Genomic DNA, 19,194 nt, shown 5'->3' on the forward strand with positions numbered 1-19,194 from the left:
ACACTGTGTTTTCTATGCAGGAGGAACCTCAGAGTCCCTGGGTGGCCACTGACATCTGAGGAATGGGCTGCTTGGTATCAGCATGTCTGAACAGGGGTGTGTAGGCTGGAAGGGGTCTTTGGGTTGGGCATACCTGGGGTCAATACAGGTGTCTTCCTAGAGCAGTGATTCTTTTCAAAGAAGGAGAGGGCCCGAGACAGCCCCCTCTCTCTGACCTTATAGGTTCTTAGGGATATTTGAGAAACTGTGGCAAGAATTCTTGTTTGGCAGGAAAAACAAAAGGCATTTCTGAAAGTGAATTGACAGCCCTGTTCCTTATTTTCAAGACTGTGTGAGCACAGATCTACGTGGTCACCGTGTGTTATCATTTGTGTAAGGGGGAATCCTCTTATCATTCATCATTTTTTCGTTTGGGCTCCATTGGTTCACGCCCCAGGCAGCTGCAGTTCCTTTATGGGAATGTCCAACACCCTGGGAGGGGGTGCTGCTGGGACACTGCCAGGCTTCTCACCGGACAGCGATGCTTTACTTGACATTAGGGGCAAGCCTCCTTCTCACTCCCAGCCCCCCAGATTTTCTCCCCATTGCCCACTCCCCTCTAGAAATTCAGGAGTCCTTCTTGACACAACTTCACCCTTCATTTCCATCAGTCCTGTTACCTGGTCCTGAACCCCCTTTCCTCCTGAATCTCACAGTTCTACTCTCCCTTCTGTTGTCTTTAGACTTTGGAATGAGCAGCCTTTGGATGGCACTTTGGAACCTGTGGGATCTGTCTGTCTTGATACAGCTCTGTAAGTTGTATGGAGTTGATGGCCATGCAAAGTCCTCACCTGTAGACAGCCGAATGGATTCTGGCGAGTGGCGGGGCAGTTGTCTTCCTCCCGTGGAAGAATCCAGTTTCGTGCCCATTGGAAGCTCATTTCAATTTCCTTTTTTATATTTATATAAATGTATATATTTTTTTTATTGAGCATAACATAATATCAGCCACATTGCAGTGAACAGCTCAGTGGCATTTAGGTCATTCACAGTATGTATAACCACCACCTGTGTCATGGTTCGAAGAACTTTTAGTCACCCCAATAAGAAACCCTGTACCACTAAGCAGTCACCCCCTTTCCTCCTCCCTCAGCCTACCCTATATAATTTGAAGTTCTTTGAGCGGGCAGCCCTTCTCATTGGGTGGTGCTGGTTTCCAGTGGCTTCTGGCACCTCCTGTCTGCCCTCTGTGGGATGCAGTGGGCTGGAGTTTCTTTTAGAGTGAGAATTTGGTCATGGAGCGTAGGTGAGCACTTCACATGTGGACTTTGTGAAGTGGTCTTGTCTGGGGCTCTTGGATGATATTTTGAAAAGAATTCATCTTTCTGGGCTGGCACTCTGGGCCCTGCCAGGTCAATCAGCATGTACTGATTAATTATCAGAAGTTCAGTGCTGTGTTGAGCAAGCCAAATGTTTTTAGCTGTGGAGAGGGCATAGTGCCAAGAACAAAAACACAGTGAATAAAGAAAGAAATTCCATACTTTTGGAGCTGCAGGCTTGTGTGATAGTCGTCAGCATCAGCTGAGCAGAGAGCAGGACTTTCACCCCCTGGGCACTCCGGGCCCCATGGTAATGGCCAAGAGTTGGCCCAGCCTACCCCCAGGAGCTGAGGACTCCCTGGTACCCCGTGTTCCTGGCAGACCTAAAGCACAACCTCGGAGTGTGAAGACTGAACTTATAACTGGCCCGAGTCTTGGTCAGTTTTCCTCGTGGGGCCCTCACTCCGGTGGAACCTCGGGTTGGAACCTGGCCCTCCATGACCATGGCTTTTCCTGGTCCCTCAACCTTGCAGGGAGGGGCCTGTCCCTGCTGTCCAAAGCCAACCGCAGGAAGCAGGTAGTTGTGACCTTGAGCAGAAAGGGGAAGGTCAAGACTTGATTACGGGAAACCCCGGAGTAGTCCTGTTGAACAAAGACAAACCCCTGTCCTTAGAGGGGGCTGGATTGTTAGACCCAACATGGCTGTTGGTTTTTCCAACTCAGGACAGGCTGTTGGTGCTTTTGTAAATGGTCAAGGATGGCTCTCCACTGAAGGTATTGTTGACTTGGTTTTTTTTGTGTGTGTGTGCTCATCTTTTCCGTATTTTAATCTCATAATCTCTGCTGCTAAGTCACTTTAGTCATGTCCCACTCTGTGCGACGCCATAGACGGTAGCCCACCAGGCTCCCCCGTCCCTGGGATTCTTCAGGCAAGAACACTGGAGTGGGTTGCCATTTCCTTCTCCAATGCAGGAAAGTGAAAAGTGAAAGTGAAGCCTCTCAGTTGTTTCCGACCCTCAGCGACCCTATGGACTGCAGCCTTCCAGGCTCCTCCGTCCATGGGATTTTCCAGGCAATAGTACTGGAGTGGGGTGCCATTGCCTTCTCCATCTCATAATCAAAAGCATCCAATAATATGATTTTGAGATCAAAGAGATGTATAACCTATATCATTCACTTGTTTGTAAGTGATAGGCATTTGTTATTTTCTGTTGACTGATACTTTGGGGCATTTTCACTCCTTCAGATTTAAGACATTGCATCACTGTACCAAAAAATTCTGTTTTGTAAAGAAAACATAACTCTCATATTATATGTTATCCTGAGGAAATGATATCTCTGTGTCCTGTCAGGTGGCTGTTTGTTGCCACTCACATCAGTGTTGTCACCACAGGAAAGCATGGGATCCCCTTCCCTCAGAGTCCCTTTTCCTTGGAGTCCCCACTTCTCTGCATCAACCAGATTATGAGTTTTCTATCATAAAAAAAAAAAAAAAAAAAGCATGGCTAATGATGTTTCTGTGAGGAATTATGGCACCGTATCTAAGTTTAGGACGGAAATTAGTGGGATGTCCTGACATCTGTGTTCATGAGAAATCAAGCTTCCAGAATTTGCAGCACAGTGGTGCGGAGCAGCTCCTAAGCACTTCCCTTTGGCTACGCACAGCAGAGAACATCCCTGCCGGGATGAGTGTGTATGGTGTCAGCACCTATCTCTGCAGTTTGGATCTCAGCAAAGCCTGAGAGTTTCCCTTCTAAAACCCAAACCTAGTTTAATCAACTGCTAGGAAAAGCAGTTTGCCAAAACGCATCCTACCCTTCTGTTAAATCTGATTCATTATTTCATTTGTTACCGAAGAAACACACGCTGATCCCAGGACTTTCTCTGTGGTTTATACACCGTGGTTTTCTATCCATATGCTGCTCTCTGGGGTGGGAACAAAACTCAGATGGATGCAACTTTCAGAAGTTTATTTTGATGGCTTTTCTCATGTGTTGACATGCCTCAGGTTAGGGCAGTGGGTGTCCCCGTTGCCTCCTGGGTTGGCTGAGGAGGTGTGACTCAAAATCACAGCAGTCCAGAAAGACCATACCCACACTCTGGCGCCGACTTGGTCCTTTAGATACTCATTTAATCCTCTCTTTGGGGATGTTTTCTGTTTTTATGCTATCAAGAGGCTACTGGATGAGAACTTCTGTGTGTGAATACAAGATGAGAACATTGTTACCTGTAGCTAGCACTGATTTGGAAGGTTCCGGATGTTGCTTCTAGAAAAGACTTCCTGTTGACCCTGGGAAGGGGCCCACAGCTCCTCACCACCTTTAAACCTTATCTTTTTTTTCTTTGTTACTTCTGTAGGGGGAGAATGGCATCTTGTGTTAATTTGTATTTTTCTCATCAGCAGTGAGATGAACATTTCCTTTTACACATTTGGTAGCAGCATATTTAGAAAGAGTGGTGGTGGTGGTTTAGTCACCAGGTGGTGTCTGACTCTTGTGACCCCATGGACTGTAGCCTGCCAGGGATTCCATGGGATTCTCCAGGCAAGAATACTGAATGGGTTGCCATTCTTCAGGGAATCTTGACCCAGGAATTGAACTCAGGTCTCCTGCATTGCAGGCAGATTCTTGACTGACTGAAAGAGAATTTTTCATGTTCAGTAGATCAGTGAAGGTTCAGCAATGGGCCTCACCCGCTACCCCTTCACCCCCTGCTGGGAGAATGAAAATAAAGCATTTGTTGGTGGTGGACCTGTTCCCCACTCAGAACTTCTCTACCTGCAGGGGTGTGGGGAGCAGGGGGCCTGGATTCACTGAGTGTCATGCTTTGGATGGCCCCATGGAGACCTGACGACCTCCTAGAGAGGCATCAGCTTAAGCAAAAGGTTCTGTGTGCTGTGGTTGTTTTTTGTTTGTTAACATTTTATTCATGTGTTTGTGCCTGGTCTTAGTTGCAGCATGCAGGATGTTTAGTTGCAGCACGTGAATTCTTAGTTGTGGCATCTGGGATCTAGTTCCCTGAGCAGGGATCGAACCTGGGTCCCCTGCATTGAGAGCACAGTCTTAGCCACTGGATCACCAGGGAAGTTCCCTGTGTGCTGTGTGTGATGTTTCCAAGGAAGCGCAGAGTTTCCGTAGTGAACGGGACACTGGACATGCGTGAGTGGTCTGATTTTCCTTGATGTCGCTTCTCCCTGTTTCTCTTGCTTGCCAGCCCCCAGAAGCATCTGTGGCTTAAGGTCTCAGACACGCTTCTGAGCTGGTTCTCGAACCAGTCCCTATTTGTACTTTGAGCCAGAACTAGTGAGACCTTAGGGAACCCTGAGAGTCTTCAGGAAGGTGGAAATCAGAGGTCTCACCTGTCTGTCAGATCCATGTGATTTTGGGCATCAGGTCATTTGTAATCAGTTGTCGAATGAAAATCAAAGCCAGGCTTAGTAAGAGTCTTTATTTGAAAGGATTATTGTGGGGGAGCCAGGGAAGGAGAGAGATTTGTGGGAGACAAATGTTGCCGTGGAGAGATGTGTGACCGTGGCAGGCACAGCAGGGATCAGGCACGCTGGGTTTTTCCTTCGTAGGGAGGTATAGACAGTCTGTAAGACCCAGGTGTGGGGCAGTGGGATGAAGAGCGGTGGGTGATAGATTGGAGGATGTGTCCCCCAGGCCGGCCTCTTCTCAGGGGGGCTGTCTGAGGGCTCAGCCTGGCTGTGGGTCGAGGGAGGCCTTGGGGAAGAAGAGAAGCTGAAGCAGAGTCGGGTGACACGTGTTTCATTCCAGTTGATCTGTGGGGATGACCGTTCAGCCCATCCTGGACGAGGCCCAGAATGGGATTGGGGGGCCTGTGTCTCACTTTGTCTCAGGTGAATGTGGCTTCCGTCTTGTCCTAGTCCTGTGCGGTGAGCCCTTGCTGCATCACAGAGGGACAGGACTGTCTTAGGAGGTGGGCAGCGTCTTAGGACCTCCAGTCTCACACCCTGGTTGCTGCTGCTACTGCTAAGTCGCTTCAGTTGTGTCCGATCTGTGCAACCCCATAGACAGCAGCCCACCAGGCTCCTCCGTCCCTGGGAGTCTCCAGGCAGGAACACTGGAGTGGGGTGCCATTGCCTTCTCCCCACACCCTGGCAGTCATACCTGAACTGGATTTGAAGCTTTGGTACCTGCCATGGCCCTGGAGGGCCGTCTTCAGCTCAGGGTCCACCTAGGAGCTCCATCTTGAGCTTTCATCGCGTTTACTTGCTCTGATTGACCCGAGAGAGAAGAGGGCTTCTGAAGGAGCCTTTCTGTTTGTTTGGGCTGGGAGCCAGCAGCCCAAGAATAAGCTTCCAAAGGGCTCACTTTGTGAACTGGCAGCTCTGGACATGGCAGTGGAGGAGGGTGGTGGAAATGTCGGGTGCCTGCCCCGTCAGTCACTCCCCACTTCAGACCCGCAGACATCTGTGCGTGTCCTGGAGAGAGAGCTGGAATAAAAGTCTGTCCAGACGTACTGAGTTAGAGGGAGTTTCCAGGAGTAACTTTTATTTTCAGTGTGTACACAGGACATTTAAGTACCGCGTCCTCTCCAGGTACCCGTCCTGCTGGCAGAATTGTTCTCTGAGAGAGCCTTCAGGGTTTGGTCCCCAGGCTGGCTCCTGGCCCAGCCCTGCCTCCCCGACTCTGGGAACTGCCCCACCCCCACGTTAGGAATCACCCCCTGGCTTTACCTTTCACATTATAAACAGATGGTTTACAAAAGGTAATTGAAAAGGAAAAGCTTAGGAAGATTAAAAAGTATTCTAGAACCTGTGTTGAAGAGAAGAAAACAACTCATTTCCGGGATCAGCTTTGCTGCTTTGAAGTGGTTCAGATAGAAATTGGCGGGGTTGGCATGGTCTCTTGTTTGCAGATGGGGCAAGTATGCCCTCTGTTGCTGCTGTGCGGGCCTGTCTGTCTCTATGGTGAGAGTCTTGGGGATGTGCTTGAACCAAGGTCAGCCTCTGCGAGGAACTGACCGCTGAGATTGTGTGTTCTCCCACGAGAGCAGGGACCAGGTGATCTAGCTTCAAGGTGTGTGGTGGTTGGGGTGCTGGGGTGCCCACCTTGGGCACATCACCCGCCTGTGGGCTTCCCCGGAGCATGGACCAGGAGGGACATGAGGGAGTCTGCAGCCTCCCAGGGTTGGGTTCATGTGGATGTCTGCCTGGGGGTACAGTTTTATGTCTTACCTGCAATTTTTTTTTTTCTTAGACTCAAACTCCTAAAGCCTGCTTCTAGTGAGAACTCGGGTAAAGGAAGTGAATTACTCTGAGTATTTTGGTTTTGGTGATGCCTACTTAACAATCACACAGGGCACTCAAGGGTGCCCTGTGAGTGCTGCCTGGGTACCAGGGTGGCGCCCAGAGGCAGGGGGCTCCACAGGCGCGAGATAGGCCACCTGTCTGTAAGAGGTGTGCTTTTATTTTTAGCACGTGGCATTCAGTGTCTTGCAGAGCTAAGAGTGACATGACTGTAGATGTAAGTGTTGTTTGGTTGCTCAGTTGTGTCCGACTCTTTGTGACCCCATCGACTGCAGCACACCAGGCCTACCTGTCCCTCACCATCTCCCGAAGTTTGCCCAAGTTCACGTCCATTGCATTGATGATGCCATCTAGCCATCTCATCTTCTGACGCCCTCTTCTTCTGCTCTCAATCTTTCCCAGCATCAGGGTCTTTTCCACTGAGTCAGCTGTTTGCATCAGATGACCAAAATACTGGAGTTTCAGCTTCAGCATCAGTTCTTCCAATGAGTATTGAAGTTTGATTTCCCTTAAGATTGACTGGTTTGATCTCCTTGTTGTTCAAGGGACTCTCAAGTCTTCTCCAGCACCACAGTTCAAAGGCATCAATTCTTTGTCGCTCTAACTTCTTTACAGTCCAACTCTCATATCCATACGTGACCACTGGGAAGACTAGATGTAATTAAGCAACACTGGAATGGGAGTTAATTACTCCTGTGTGTGTCAGAAGGCCTGGGAGGGCTCTCTGGTCCACCGGCTGAGGCCCTGTAAAGCTGTCACCTGGACAAGCTCCCAGGACCACCTCCCAAGGGTGTGCAAGAGTCCTGGGGTACTGCTGTAACCAAAAATGAGTGGTCTGAGCTTTTAGTCTCACAGAGTGGCCTGAGGGACTCGTTAATGTAAAAACTATACGTGACTCACTTCATTCTAATGCTGATCTGTGCATGATGTTAGCTCAGATGTGTCCTTTAAGGCTTACAGTATAGATTATATTGCAGGAGAAACAGGTCACCCGCACAAGGTGGTGCACGGAGGTGTGTGTTGGAGGAGGCATACACGGAGTGGTGTGTGTCCAAAAGCTGTTGTAATAATGATGGGGGGGCCTGAGCACCACCCAGCTCAGGGGCACCCTGGTCAGTCTCTAGTAAGAGACAATCTGCAGGCGCTGGTGCCCCTCTGTCCTGCTGAGGATGGGGCTCCGAAGAGCCAGGACAGGGCTAGCCAGAGGGCTGTGTCCAGGACCTCCCTCCGTGGCCATCACCCGACTCTGATCTTGTTGGGTCCCTTTATAGTGAGTGGAAGCTTCTACACCTGCAGCCACACCTGGACCCGCTCTGTCCAGCACCGTGGCCGACACCATTCAGGGCGAGGAGCGCTCCACGTGTGGCCCGTCAGAGCCGGGCGGTGTGGTGCCTGGGGAGACCTTAGACTCAGAAGCGATGGGAAGATGTCCTGTCCACGACTCTATTAGTTATGTGTTGGAGGGATTGGCTGTGTATTGGGCTAAATCAAGTGTGCTGTTAACACAAACTTCACCTGTTTGTTTTTGCTCTCAGTGTGACTGGTAGGCACACATGTGATCTGAGATCACAGGTGTGGCTCACATGAGTGACCCACCTAGTGTTTCTTTGGGAGGCACAGGTCTAGACTGTGCCCTCTGCATTTGAATTTCCCCTTCTGTCGAGGCCGGGCCCACAGGCTGGGAGGCACAGACTAGGGACTCAAAGGATGAGGAACTGTCAGGCTTTGAGAATACCTTGAAGCCAGCTTCAAGTGCAGTTGTTTTTGCCTTTCTGCAGACAGGGACTGCACAGGACTTCAGGCTGCACAGGGACTTCCAGGCCTCAGCCAAGAAACGGGTTCTGTGCTCAGATGGCATTTCTCCTGCACAGGAACTGAGCCGTCGGCTTTGGTGAGCATGTTGCTCCCCAGAAAGGTGGTCCTGGCACCCTGTTGATCAGGCTGCTCTTTATCTGGGCTCCCTGTTATCCAGGCTCCCCATTGTCTGGGCTTTGGTTTCCCTGTTTTTCATGGATAAAGAAATGTGCAGTGCATCTGGCTTGATCTGCCACATACAGCTGTGGTGTGGCCTGTGCACGCTGTTTGGCGTGCTGATCCTGTGAGTTAGTGATGGCCTTGGTGAATCCCTGCCACTGATCTGATGTGGGGGAGGGACCACCGTTTAACCCTCTCCTGCCCCTGGAAGCCCCGCCAACGATCTGCTGAATGGGAGCTGCCATTTGAGCAGCTACAGGGCACGTGGCCCGAGTGCTGGGAGAGCCCCGCAGGCCTTCTCACATCTGGCTGGGCTATTTATATCCCACAAAGGCCTGTTTTTCTCTGAAAAGAGTGGGCATGTGGCGATGCTGTCATGTGCGAGGGCCAGTGAAGTGAGCCTTTCAGTAAAGGACTTTCTGGTGTGTCCAGCACGTTTTCGGGGCATGCACAGGCCTCAGGGTTCCACATCTGCCCTGTGCTGTGGTGCATGTGCCCACACGAAGCTGGGGTGGAGCTGTGGCCCCGTTCTGGTGTTGGGGCACATGGCTGGCCCCAGGGCGTGGAGCCCTGTCACCCTTCAAGTCCCATCACTCTGATGGTGCACTGAGCTCCTGAGCTGTGCTCCATACACTCTAGGCACTGGCCTTCCACAGTGGAGAAGCTTTCTACTGTTGGGAGGATGGACCACAAAGGGGATCAGTAAGTCAGATATGGGGGTGAAGTGGTGGTGGGTGCGAAGAAGAGAAAGTAAGCAGAGAAAGGGTCCTGGGAGTGCCTTGCAGAGAAAGGGCAGTTGGTTGAGAAGAGATGAGGTCTGGCCCTGGTTTTGGGAATAGTGTTCCAGGCAGAGGGGACAGCAGGTGCAAAGGCCCTGAGGCAGGAGTATGCTCAGGTGTCGAGGAGGGGCAGGTGAGAGGAGAAGACGTAGGTGCATGGTGAGCTTATTGGTGCTCAGAGAGGCTGAGATGGGAGCCCTGGGAGCCAAAGGTTTGGACAGGACTGCTGGTATCTAGGAAGAATGGACACTGGAAGGTAGGATGGGGCACCCTGTTAGGAGACTGTGAGGTGATCAGGGGGAGAGGTGGTGGCTTGGGCCAGAGTACAGCAGTAGGGGTGGGAGGATGGCCTGACTGGGCATTTATTTGGAGGTGAAGCTGAGGGGACTTGCCTCAAGGTTGGATCTGGGGTGGGGTGGGGGGCTGAGGACGCACTCAGATTTTGGCTGAGCAGCTGGAAGGATAGAGGGTCCACTTATAGGCCACCTCCATGCAGGCTGTCTAGGAGGGAGTATGGTTTGGGGCACGTGATTGGAGGGGAGGAGGTCCTGGGAGCTTACACCTGGAGTCAGGGAGACGTCCAAGGGATGGCCCTGAGGGGTGGGTCCCAGCTCAACTCCCAGAGGGCAGGCTGCATGGCCTGGGGACGTCTGTCCACCCTGTGTTCATCAGGTGAGGCTGGCCTGTTCGGGACACAAGGATGGGCCTGTGGGGTGAGATGGGACTTGATGCAAGACTCAGGCAGGTGGCTGGATGGGAAAGGAGAGGATGTGGGTGGCATGTGAGAATGCAGGTCCTGCTCAGTTGAGCCCCTCGGCATGAGTGGTGGGGTCCTAATGTGTCTGGAGGCAGGGAGGTAGAGTCGCAGGGGTGGGGTGAGGCAGAACGCCCCATCCCTGGCTCAGCTGGGCTTGCAGACTCTGCACAGCATAGTTTGTAGAGCAGGAGGCGAGTTTAGAAAGGAAGTGCCTCCATCTTTCTGTGTAAGCCTTTATGGATACTCTTCATGGCTTCGTTGGTTTGTTTTGCTGCCTCATTGGAAAGACGTGGCTCTCCAGGGGCTCGGATAGCCTATGCCTTTGAGTCAAAGGGGCACTCATTTTTTTTCAGAAAAATGCCTTGGGAAGCAAAGGGTCCTCACTAGAATCTGAGAGAGGTCCAGCTGTGTTCCTTATCGTGGTGGGGGTCCTTTTCTTTGTCTTCTCAGCCATGTTGAGGGAAGATGTTGCTTAATTACTGACTGGTCAGTGGACGTTAAGAACATGGACCAGGCACTACTCGGAGCTACTCACTCAGGCTCCAGGATTGAGTTTTTGGTCCTTTGTAGCAGGCTGAAGGATGGCCTCCAAAGAAGTCAGATTCTAATTCCTGGAACCTCTGAGTGGTACCTTTTCTAGAGATAGAATCTTTGCAGATGTGATTCAGTTAAGAATCTTGCATGCGGAGGTGGTCCTGGGCTATATCTGATGGGCCCTAAATGCCATCACAAGTGTCCTTATGAGAGGGAGGCAGCAGAGATGTGAAAGATAAGAGGAGACAGGTGATGTGAAGATGGAAGCAGAGATTAGACTGATACGGGTGTGGTGGCTAATTCTGTGTGTCAGCTTGACTGTGCCAGACACTTGGTCAAACCTGATTCTGGGTGTGTCTGGGTGAGATTAGCTTTTGAATATGTAGGCAGACTGAGGCAGATTGCCCTCCCCCCGTGGGTGGGCCTCATCCAATCAGTTGAGGGCCTGACTGGAGCAGAAAGGTAGAGTGAGAATTCCCTCTCTCTGCCGGGCTGTCTTTGAGCTGGAACACTGGTTTTCTCCTGCCTTCAGATTAGGACTAGAGATGGAACTTGCATCGTCAGCTCTCCTGGGTCCAGCGTGCTGACTGCTGATCTCAGGGCCTGTCAACCTCCATGGTCACGTGATCAGATTCAGTAGAATAAATCCCTTTCTCTGTGTATACACATACTATCGATTCTGTTTCTCTGGGGGTGCTGACTAATACAGTGGCCACAAACCAAGATGTGCCAGAAGCCACTGAAGGGTGGAAGAGGCCAGGAAGGACTCTCCCACAGGCCTCTGGAGGGAGCGCAGGCCTGCTGACACCGTGATTTCAGCCCGGAGAAACTGATTGCAGACTCCTAGCCTCCAGAACTCTGAGAGAATAGGTTTCTGTTGTCCTAAGCCACTGGTTTAGAGTCATTTGTTAGAGCTGCCACAGGAAAAGAACACGGCCAGTGTAAACAGCGCTCCCGTAAATATCCCAGCCACACGCACGGGCTGTTATTCAGGCATGGATTTCAGGGAGTGGCACCACTGGGGCAGGGTGTGTGTCTCTTTGTTTTATAGATCGTGCCAGGTCGCCTTCTGAAAAGACCTAGCAGTCCATCTCTTTCCTGCATGGGTGAGTGTATACCCTGATCCTACAGGTTCTCTCAGTGGTGGGCATGAGTGGTCTTTCTGACTTTGTCAGTCTGAGAAGTCCAGAGTGGCAGCTTTGTTCCTTGAAGTGTGTCTCCTTGAATCTGGTGAGTTTAGGATCTTTGCTCAAAGATCCCTCCATCTGTGAATTGCCCATTTGGGTTCTTTGCCCGTGTTTCCCCTTTTCTTAGGGTGTTTCTCCCTCCCCTATCCTTTTGTTGTTGTTGCTATTTAGTCGCTAGGTTGTGTCCAACTCTTTGTGACTCTGTGGACTGTAGCCCACCAGGCTTCTCTGTCCATGGATTCTCCAGGCAAGAATACTGGAGTGGGTTGCCGTTTCCTTCTCCAGAGGATCTTCCCAACCCAGGGATCGAATCTGTGTCTCCTTCATTGGCAGGCAGATTCTTCACCATTGACCCACCAGGGAAGTCCTATTGTGGGGGCTTTTCATTTGTTATAGAAGTGGATGGTTTTCTGTCTTGAAAACATTTATTCCCCAGTTCTGTTGTTTGCTAATTACTTTTACTAAGGTGTCATTTGCCATCAAGATTAAATCATTATATGGTTGACTATGTCTCTTTTCTTTTATGACTTATAAATATTAATAACTATATTTGTTAGAAAGATTCCATGGGCTCTCTATCGATTTCTTGGTAGGTGTTTTATTGTTTTGTGTACAAATTCTGCTCTTGAGCCCATCTAAAACTGCTTTTGCGTAATAGGTAGTAAGATGCTGGAGGGAGGGGAGTGTAATTTTATTTCCCTCCAGTGTACCAGCACTAAATAATTATTCAGTGATCAGTCCTTTGACCAATGAATTGAACTTCAGCTCTGTGGTATATTATGGTCTCATGTAAACTGGTTCCCTTAAGGGATTCTCCAATCCCTCCCACTGGCCTTTTCATCTTCCATGTGCCATCTTTACATTGGCAGCAGCTGTATGTATGGTGTGTTTTGAGAGCTGGTAAAGGAACCCCCCTTGCTGAGCTGTGTGTGCGTGATGAAATGTTACAGGACTGTTCTTATAATGCAGTCATGACTGCGTATCCACGTTAACGTGTATCATGGCTCCTGGGAAGAGGAAGATGTGGGTGGATGCACGATGTTTGTGCTGCCAGGGACAGAAGACAGGAAGGTATGGTGAAGGTTGGAGAGGGGGCCAGGTGAAAAAGGACACAAAGACCTTTGCATTGTGTAAAATTACCCCTCTGCACAGGCAGAATTTTTCAAGATGATTGAACAAGTGAAATAGCAGTATTCAAGGAATAAGGCTGACTGACTCATTGGACAGAGAAGGCAATGGCACCCCACTCCAGTGCTCTTGCCTGGAAAATCCCATGGATGGAGAAGCCTGGTGGGCTGCAGTCCATGGGGTCGCTAAGAGTCGGATACGACTGAGCGACTTCACTTTCACTTTTCACTTTCATGCATTGGAGAAGAAAATGGCAACCCACTCCAGTGATCTTGCCTGGAGAATCCCAGGGACGGGGGAGCCTAGTGGACTGCCGTCTATGGGGTCGCACAGAGTCGGACACGACTGAAGTGACTTAGCAGCAGCAGCAGTAGCAGCAGCAGACTCATTGGAAAAGACCCTGATGCTGGGAAAGATTGAAGGCAGGAAGAGAAGGGGACGACAGGATGAGATGGTTGGATGGCATCACCGACTTGATGGACATGACTTTGAGCAAACTCAGGGAGTTGGTGATGGACAGGGAGGCCTGGCGTGCTGCATTCCATGGGGTTGCAAAGAGTTGGACGTGACTGAGCAACTGAACTGAACTGAAGGAATAAGGCACTAAAAGAGAATAAGTTTATCATGGAAAGACAACATACGGTGATGGCTCCACCGTCGTGCTGGGGACTTGCGATGGTATAAGTGTTCTCTGGATATGGGTGCTATTACTCTGCACGTGGTGGAGCGTGTGTGTACTTAGCGGGGTGCGTGTGCCCTTGGCATGTATGAGTGCTGCCGTTCCCAGGTGTACCCCGTGTCCAACAGCTGCCCGCAGGAGCTCACACCTGGGCACTGACTTGGGCCCTCTGGGCTGCCATGCCCTGTCTCCCCAGTGCCCTTTGTGTACCCCAGATGCCCTCTGTGTCCCCCAAATGCCTTCTGTGCCCAAGCTCCCACAGTGCTGCTCAAGCTGGACTGGCTCCACCCACACTGGGAACCTGCTGAGGTCAGGGCAGTGCTTATCCTCTTGGGGCCCTCGCCCCGCCCACACTGCAGGTGGAGGGGCGCCTTGAGCTGTGTGCCCTGAGCCCACACAGGACAACAGCTATCTCACATAAGGAAGCTGGGTGCGGCAGAAGAGGGCGTGGGGTGGGGTGGGTGTAGGCGCCACAGGCTCAGGGCTGTCCTGTCGCTCTGCCTTGCAGAGGTCCTCCTTTGGCAGCTGCTGGTGGCCCAGCCTGCTTCTCGGGTGGCAGCCACAGGTGGGGGTGGTGGTCCAGGATGCACTTTGCAGGCTGGCTCATTTGTCCCCTGAACACCTGGGTGACTGGAGGCTCTCTGCTTTGCTGACAGTGGAAGGTGAACCAGGAGCCTCCCTGTGTGCGGGGGAAGGAGGAGGAGGTGGTGCTGGTGCAGGGGTGGCATCTGCCCACTGGTAGGTGTGCTCCTTGTGGACCACTCAGGTCCTCTAGACGTGGGGTTGGCCCCTGTAATGGGGACTGCAGGCGGGCCTGGTGCACCGCAGGCCTTTCCCAATAGCTCAGTTAGTAAAGAATCCACCTGCAATGCTGGAGACCCCGGTCTGATTCCTGAGTTGGGAAGATCCTCTGGAGAAGGAATAGGATACCCACTCCAGTATTCTTGGGCTTCCCTGATGGCTCAGCTGGTAAGAAATTTGCCTGCAATGCAGGAGACCTGGGTTCTGTTCCTGGGTTGGGAAGATCCCCTGGAAAAGGGAAAGGCTACCCACTCCAGTAATTTGGCCTGGATAATTCCATGGACTGTATAGTCCATGGGGTCGTAAAGAGTCGCACACACACGACTGAGTGACTTTCACTGGTGCGCTGTGGGGTGGGTATTTGCTGGGCACTCTTACACCAAGTCCCAGTCCTGGCCCAGGGTCTGTGCCTGGTGGTCTCTCTGCTTCCTTCCTGGGAAGGGGTAAGCAGGGTGGGCCAAGGACCCCGGTTGTGCAGGGTGGTGTCTAGCACTGATCTCCTCCAGGCCTGCATGGATCGTCAACCCCTCCCCCCAAGTGGGTTTTGACACAAGAGCTTGAGAGGCACGGGTATGTGGTGCTGATCCTTTGCCAGCTGTTCTTTGCCAGTGAAAATCATCTGTTTTTCCAAATTTCACCTGGACTCTGTACTTCCAGCCAGTGGAGGAGGTGGCCCTGGCCGGGCAGTTTCTTTTGATGTGTCCAATCCTGCTAGCACCTGCCCTTCCTTGCTGCATGCGCCCTGCTTCTCTGAGATTCCGCAGGCACTTGGCTTCCTTATAACTTTGTGTGCTGCTGCGACTCAGCAAGGAGTTCATTGTGCCTTGCAGAGCTGTTTGCATTTAATAGACACCAGGAAGCTTGCATATATGAGGCCACCCCTTCCATGCCAGTGGGGCTGTGGCTGGGTATCAGACAGCCCCTTGGCTTCCAACCCAAGGAGCCCCTCTCACTGCTCTGCTGACTGTGACCCAGGCCACACAGGGGAAGTAGACCGAGTCAGAGGCTGGTCCGTGGCCAGCAGGGGTGGGAAGGATGTGTGCTGTGTTTCCGGTGCCCTGGCTGGGGAAGGGGCATTAGTAACAAACGAGCTCACCAGCCTCACCCATGTCAGTCTGCAAGTCCCTACCTGCACAGTTCGGGCTCATGTACACTGAGCTGCATGCCCAATAGGGAAGAGAGAAGAGATGTTTAAAAACCCAGCTGTGGGAAGTGAGAGGCCCTGTCAGCCCCCATGTCCTCCTCCTCCCTGCCCTGTGCGGTGATTGTCCTCTGCATGAGGCGCTCACCCTCCGGCCAGTCCCCAATCTTTTGTCCTAACAGCAGAGTCTGGCACTGAGTTTCTGATCGGAGTCCACAGTTTAACTGGATTTTAGTGCAGGCCCATGTAGGAAGGAAAACAGAAAGTGCTGGCCTAGTGTGGAGGCGAAAGTGGTGAGAGGGACCCAGGGGCTGTGTAGAAGGAAAGCAGCCTCGATGGCAGGTGGGCCAAGGGGGCCGGGCGTTTGGGACCCTACAGTCCTGAGAACAAGTCTCTAGTTCTGGGCGGTGGGTGATTGGTGCCCTCTCACTGCTCCTGCCTCTGGGCCGCCTTTGCCCTCTGCTCATGGCCAGGGCATCCTGACGCTGTGGTCAGAGCCCAAGGTCATCCTGCCAGTAACGGCACTCTGGCCACATCTCTCTTCTGGCCTTGGACCCACTATGCTGGGCTCTCACCTCAGCCCCATTGGGTTCTCAGCCTGGCAACTTGTTTCCCCCAGCTGGAAAATGGTCCATCTACCACGCAAACCCCCATGAGTCCCCTCGGGATCCTGGCCATTGCACAGACCCCACCCCCCATCCCCTGAGAGTACCTAAGATGGCATGTCCACAAAGCAGGCCCCACCCCCACCCCCCACCAAGAGCCCCCATGATTATCTGTCCATCCGTGGTCCCTTACTTTTTTTTTCCTGGAAGATCACGAGCTTGTAACCCAGAGGGGCCTGGGCACATTTGAAGTGTGTGGAGGATGCCCTGAGTGGCTGATCGGTGGAAGATGCGGGAGCAGAGGACAAAGCCAAGGTGGTCAGCGTGGCTGGGGACAGTGTGTATAGTGTGTCCAGGCGAGGGGCGGTGGGAGAGAAGCCCCATGGCCTGGGTAGCCCACAAGATGAGGGTCAGGTCAGAGGGTGGGTGATGAACCACTGGACCTCTGTTGTCCATCTGAACTGTTCTTGGTAAGACTCAAGTCTGGCTGGTCTGTCCCTGGAGCTTTCCCTCGTGCTGTCTGACACTTGGCAGCTGTGACCAAGGCCGTGCACTAACTGGAGAATTATTAACGTGGTGCATTTTAGAGCCAAATAAGGTTGAATTCATGCTTAAAATTGGTGCGAAGATGTGGTGAGCTTGAACATGGGTCAGTTGGTTTTCATTTGACCAAAATGTATGCAGTGGGTTCTTTGCTAACCTTTTTTTTTAAGTGCAAGTACGTGTAAATAGGTTTTTAAAAATAGACACTTCTCTTGCTTTTTACTGTAAGTCGAATTGACCCATTGATGCACTGAGTCTGAGGTCTGCAGTGGGCTGCAGAGCTCTGGAGATGGGTCTGCTGAGCTAGTGCTGATCTGAGGAGCACCATTCCAGTGGAAGCTGAATTAAATTTTACGTCTTATTATTTGTGGATGGCAAAGGCTACTGTTTGAAACCCTGAGCCTCTGTTTGGTACCTTAATTTTTAGATGAAATCTTTAATCACAGAAGAAAAGTGTTTGCCCAAGTGTTTGTTTGTTTTTTTAATATTACTGTCACTTTAAGAAAATTGCCTTCAGAGCTAATTGTCTTCATAGGCAGTTTATAGACCAGAGTGGTTTTGACTCTCAGCAGCTAGACCTTAAGGGAATCAAAGAAACTCTGTTTTTTTAAAACAGGTGGCTCATGTATTATAAATTTATTAAAATATTTTAGAATTGTAAGCCATATTGCCTATTTTCTGAAAGTCTTAAAATACAAAAATTATATATAATTCTAGTCAATGAATGTAAAGAATATTTCAATTTGTTGCCCCAAAATACTTTGAAAGTCAGAAACGTCCTTGTTTCTTATAAATGACAGAATAAAGTGTTTTCATAATGCTGGTTTGACTGGAGAAGTGGCTTTTAACTCTTGAAGGGATGGATTAACATTTTCTCTAGTTTCATGAGCCCAGCTCTGTCACTGACTGAGGGTCACAGTTACCTGGCACCTTCAGCCAAGTCATGGAGCACGCCTGCTTGGACATCTGATGAGAACTGTCACGAGGTCCCGGGCAGCTCTGAAAGTCGTCCCCATGCCATCCCAGGATACGGCATTCCCACCGAGCCCACCTGAGCACTAACCGTGGCTGTCCCGCCTTTCCTGCATCTTGTCTCCAAGCCAGGGTGTTGTCACCAAAGGCTCCTAGGGAGAGGAAGGTGCAGGAGGTCACCAGACAGGTGCCTGGGAGCAGGTGGGGCCACTCCTGGGAGCAGAGTCTGCATCGTCACCCCTTGTCACAGTCCTGCAGCATCCCACGCGCACTGACTGTCTCCGGCCACCTCTGTGGCTTGTTAGAACCCTCCAATTAGAAAGGTTAAAAACCAGCCTGCTGCCCCTGCCTGCACGGTGTTTGGGTCAGCAGGTGGGATGGACCTACCTGGTTGCTGGGTTTAAGGGATTTTCGACTTGAGGTCTGGGACCGAACAAGTTTCAGTCCTGCAGGGGCAGGGCACGGGTCTCTCGTATAGCGTGGCTCTGTCCATCACATGGGTGCAGCCATTCTCAATCCTGCTTATTACCAAGACCCAGACCCCCGGTGTTTGTGGCAGTCATACGGCTATGTCTGCCTACCCCACGGCCTGGCTTCCTTCACTGGACGAGTTGGCCAGTCCTCTGTCCTGATGCCCAGAGGTGGACCTCAGGAGTCTGTGTCCATCGCAGGCAGCACATGAGGGTCAGTGCCTACTGTCACCAAACTGCTGTGTCCGAGACCCGGATCCTCCTATCATGGAGTGTGGAATTTTTCATGGCAGCAGTGGAGCCCAGGTGGCCCTACTGGTAAAGAACCCACCTGCCATTGCAGGAGACAGAAGAGATGCACGTTCAACCCCTGGGTTGGAAAGATCCCCTGAAGAAGGGCATGGCAACCCACTCCAGTATTCTTGCCTGGAGAATCCTGTGGACAGAGGAGCCTGGCGGGCTATAGTCCCTGGGGTTGCAAAGAGTCAGACATGACTGAAGCCACTTAGCACGCACGTGGTAGAGCTGTAGGCACTGCTTTTTGGGGGGAGCTGGAGGTTGGGGTGGTGCTGGGTGCTGTCAGAGGCCGTGTCTGGTGGGGTTGAGCCTGTGGTGTCTGCCCGTCTCCCCAGGATGGTTCACGACCAGGTGTGTGGGCCCCGCCATCCTCACGCTGTGCCCCATTCCAGGCCCCGCAGAGGATTGGCCACTGCTGCACTGGCACTTGTGTGCCCCCATCCAGCCACCCCTGCAGGTAGCATGGTGGCCCCGGGCTAGGCCCACTCTCGGGAGGATGTCCTGATGGGCAGTATAGTCAGGAGGCGGAAGAGGCGCTCCTCTGCCAGCTCTTCTTCCCAAGTTGGTTTTTGGGCAGCGGTGCTGAGGTGTCTTGTACACATCACATCCCCGTTCACCCTCGCTGCCACCTTGCAGCCATGACTGGACTGGATGCTGTGGCTTTCCCCGTTTTCAAGGCTGGACGCCGACACTTGGAGAGGCTTAGGGGCTTGCTGGGACCCTGCAGAAGAGCCTGGATGAAAGGCAGCTCCCTGTT

The 19,194-nt window shown here is 51.7% G+C and overlaps 1 protein-coding gene across 6 annotated transcripts in view; it reads left to right on the forward strand.

The window, feature by feature from the left end:
• The window catches only part of SEMA4D (semaphorin 4D), a 113,029-nt gene that overhangs the window by 32,009 nt on the left and 61,826 nt on the right, over positions 1–19,194 (forward strand). The window contains exon 1 of one of the 6 annotated variants that reach the window (XM_086414478.1): positions 11,652–11,720. The exons of 4 other annotated variants lie outside the window; for them this stretch is intronic. The gene's annotated coding sequence lies outside the window, so the exon portion shown is untranslated. Of the gene's footprint in view, positions 1–11,651; positions 11,845–19,194 lie in introns of those variants that run through there. One more of the 6 variants, XM_086414476.1, reaches the window with a different exon arrangement.

The sequence above is a fragment of the Bos grunniens genome, chromosome 8, assembly GCF_055505025.1.
Source record: "Bos grunniens cultivar Pamir isolate PY7600 chromosome 8, Bosgru_T2T1.0, whole genome shotgun sequence".
Taxonomy (NCBI): Eukaryota; Metazoa; Chordata; class Mammalia; order Artiodactyla; family Bovidae; genus Bos; species Bos grunniens.